A 4,304-nucleotide genomic window follows, 5' to 3' on the forward strand; every position below is an offset into this window, starting at 1 on the left:
CGAACCAGCTGTCATGCATGGCTCTGCTTGTGCTTGGCAGCCGACCTGGGGAGACTGCAAGGATCCAAGATATCCAGCCTGTCACCCAGCTCGGTTGTTGATTGAAGGTCCACGCTGAAGAACAAAAAACAAAACTCTGGGAGGAGTTACGCCCCCAGCTTTATGCCTAGCATCCTTCTCCTGCAGGTGGTGATATAACCCTTCCCTTGAATGAAGAAATTGCTGCGTTCTTTAATAAACAGAAGAGAAAGACACATTTTTAATCAAAATGTTCTGCTTTCATCTTAGGCTCATTTTACAGTTCCACTCTCATCAGGCAGTCTTTCTAGTTGTGTAAATGCACTTTCTAGTAAAGTGCATATTATTTATAATTACTCAGTTCAGTTGTCCTCAGCTTGAACAGTGCAGGACCAGAATAGTCTTTGCTTTTTTGTGCTGCACATGTTTATCAATTAATAATAGGGCTGGTAATGATTAAAATTTTCCTGTTCGATTAATCGAATTTTTTTATCGATTAATCGACTAATTTCGATTAATTATAATGCACATACAGAGGGGGGGTCTCACCAGAGCTTTGAGGGGGCCTCACCAGGGAAGCAGGGCTCTCTGGGGTCTAACCAGCCTTGTTAGAACAAGAGGGCGCAAAACTAGGTCAGCTGACTGCCTGGACCGAACATATCAGGGAAGGTGACAGGAATAATAAATATATATGTATAATGTACTTACTTATGTGGGTCTAGGAACCAGATGTGAACTGGCCTGTGAGGAGGATCAGGATGTCCAGAATGTATGTTGAATGGCGGCTGATATATTGCCTGAGGCTGCCACCATTCAAGGTCTGCTTCTTGTGGCTTCAATATAATACATTGAAATTAATCTTTGTGTGTGTAATGGAGGCTAGGAAACAAACATCTTTGTTTTCAGGCTCAAGGATCATGCTGATACAAGTTTCATACTAGGTGTCCAACAGTGGTGCACATTCCACCAATTAAACATGGTTTTGTACAATAAAAGCTGGAACGGTTAGATGTTTTTTTTTGCACCTGCTGCATTATGTAATTAGACTTCTTGGAAAGGTAATGCATACAAAACTCAACAAAGCTCTGCATAGAAGACATGACATCCAATAATTCTAAATAGTTTTATACCAACACAATTAAAAGCTGCATAATCATTACTTATTCAAAATATTTTGTTTTTAACTTACTTGAGTGCTATTCCATTTATCAGGACCATGGTACAGCAGCTGAAACAAATCTAACATCTTGGATACTTACAACACTCAAATGTTTATAAAAGTGTTACGTATGGACTCACTACATAGATAATAAATTAACCATAGTTTTATATAGTGACAGGCTGCTTTAGAGATGGCCCAACATGTGTGTCAGAGGTGCTAAAAATAACTGAAAACAAACAAAAAAAGTTTTATAGATTATATTATATTAAAAAATGTGGGCACTGTTTAATATCTCTGCCTAAAGTTGTATAAGTTAACAGCAAACAAACAAGATAGTAACAATTCAAAAGGTTTGACTAAACATTTTGAACATTGTTCTCTATATGTTACTATTGATTGTTCTTTACAATTGCTATTACTGTAATTGTTATAAGATAGATATAAATATACAAATAAAAAAAGTTCTAACTTTAATTGTCTTTGCATATCAGTAGGAAGAAATATTGTCCTATTAAATTATCTGTAGTTTTTCCGAACTCATGCCCACTTTATCTCTAGTTTTCCTTCCTCTGCTTCCCACATGAATCCCTTATAAGTCACTGTTTTGGGTAACAACATCTTAAAAGGAAGGCAAACTGACCATTATTTGTTATACAAGATTCTCGGGTACAAACATTATGAACTCGGCATTGTATTGCATAAATAGATAATTTATCTTAAAGAATAGGAACTGCATAAGAAACATGAGTTGGAGAGTACATGAATGTAAATCTTTGCTGCTGAGTGATATGACTCTTCACGGCATGAAGAATACACCTTAATCTCACATGAGTTATTGGAACTGTGAGGGCACTAAGATCTACCAAAATCAAGGACAGCACAATAAATATGGATTAGAGGGTACATGAATAGAAATTAATTCCTGCTGAATGATATAACTCTGTAACTCTGCACTGTATAAAGAAAATAATACACATTTAAATCGCACATGAGGTACTGGAACCGCAAGAACACTAAGATCAGCCAACATTGAGGACAACACAAAAAACATGAGTTGGAGGGTACATAAATAGAAGTTCACCCCTGCTGAATGATATGACTCAGCAAACATTCATGCCAAGAGGTTGTAGCTGCTCAAATAAATTCAGAATACAACACTTGTATGTATATATGCCTATAGCAGTATGAAAACGCAACCAGGCATCTCCAACACTGAAGGATGACTGCATAAAGCCACTCTTAAATACTTAGTACTATAAGCTCTTCTTAAACCCTTTCGTATGGCAGAACACAACTGCTTCTAGCTGGCCATATCAGTAAGCATTACGTCGGTGGTGTTTACTGACGTAAGCCGCTGATGAGAGCTATTAATGGAAAATCCACGTGGCCCTACCTTGCTGGCAACCTGCATCTGCAGCCTCTCCTCCCTGCTTCGAACCGCTCCATGCTGGGATCTATTTCTCCTTGGATCCCGGCTGCTCTCCCCCGCCTGAATGGGCTGAAGCAGCCGGAATCCGAGGAGAAACGGCCGGGGAAGGGGGCAGAGGAGGATCAGTGACCTCCAGGATAGCCAAGCAGTAATGAAAGCAGAGCCTCCGACTGCCAGATTCAAGATCACCGGCGGCTCTGTCTGTGCGTGCCGAGCAGGACAGGATGGAGAGCAGGAGGATCAGTAAATATCTGTGATATTTACCGATCCCCTGTCTGCAGACCAAACGCTGCTGATCTCAGCTGATCATTCCAATGTTTGTAAACAACTGGCGACACGTAGCACTATCCAGTTATGAATGAACAGGAAGTGCTTTACATCACTACCTGTTCATTCATGAGTTTCTCAATGGGGAGAAGCACTCAGTATAGAGGCTTCTACCCATTCATAACCGGATGATAGTAAATATTTTACCATCTCCAGTTTAAGAATGAATGGGAAACCTCTGTACGGAGTGCTTTCCATTCATTGAGTGCTGAGGCTGCAGAAAAAGAGAGATTGAGGACACTGTGTCCTCAATTTCTTTTTCTATTTCAAAAAGGAAATTTCAAGGGTCTGTTTAGACCCCTAATATTTCACTGAAGCCCCCCAACATTAAAAAAATTAAAAAAATTAATAATAAAGAAATGAAAAACAACCCCCCCCCCCTCTCCCCCCACACACAGAGATAACATACACATGCACCATATTGTGGTGTACGCCATGCACTGCAGTGCATTGTTGGAACAAATCACAGTGCTGTGTGGCAGCGTATGGCAAAACATTGTGACATGCTGTGTTGTGGTTAAATATATGCCTGTATCATTTGATCACAACACGCACACCAACACAGTGCACAAACAAACAATTTTTAACACAAGTCGCTTATTTACAGTTTTGCATTCCTTAATTTTTTTACCATTTCGCAAAAAGGCGCAATTAAGAATGTATAAATATTTGTTATTTATTAACACAATACAGTTTTAACCTTTAGATTTAGTTGGAAAATTGTTTTTTGTGCACTGATACTGATTTTAGTGTGCTTTTATCAATTTAATTGTGTATTTTTATAACATTGAGTTGACAAACATTTGCACTATTATCACAGGCCGTACAAACTTAGTTGCACCCTACGGGGCCTGTGCTTTCAGAAAAACTATGGTTTGGGGGGGGGTCTTTTACAAACATTAGCAACGCAGCAATAGAAAATTAAAACAATCGGAAAAATTGCAAAAATGGTGTGGCCAGCTGAGGTTAAAATTTTTCCGGAGGGCTTGGCCGTGAAAGGGTTAAAGGAAACCTGTACTGAAAGAAATGTACACTACCATTGTTGAGCTTCTTTTAAAAATGCCATTTGCCAGGCAGCTTCTGATTTTAACATTTGAGTCACTGAGCTAAAACAAGTATGAATACCTCCCCACTGTCCCTCACTTGGAACCAAATCCCTCTGTCCCTCTTTCCTCCCCCCCTCAGTTGTCCCCCTTTTTGGTCTGATATCTATAATAAAGGTTCTATTTAACTTCCAAAAGTGTTATTGTGCACTAAAACCTTTATCTCATCTCTTAATTATCTTGTTTGCTATTTTAAAAAGCTAGTATAAAGGTAAAGTAATATTAAAAAAAATTGGGTTTAAACAGTCATGTTCTGTATATAACT

This window comes from Nanorana parkeri, unplaced genomic scaffold, assembly GCF_000935625.1.
Source record: "Nanorana parkeri isolate BGI_ZX_2015 unplaced genomic scaffold, ASM93562v1 scaffold1842, whole genome shotgun sequence".
Classification (NCBI taxonomy): domain Eukaryota; kingdom Metazoa; phylum Chordata; class Amphibia; order Anura; family Dicroglossidae; genus Nanorana; species Nanorana parkeri.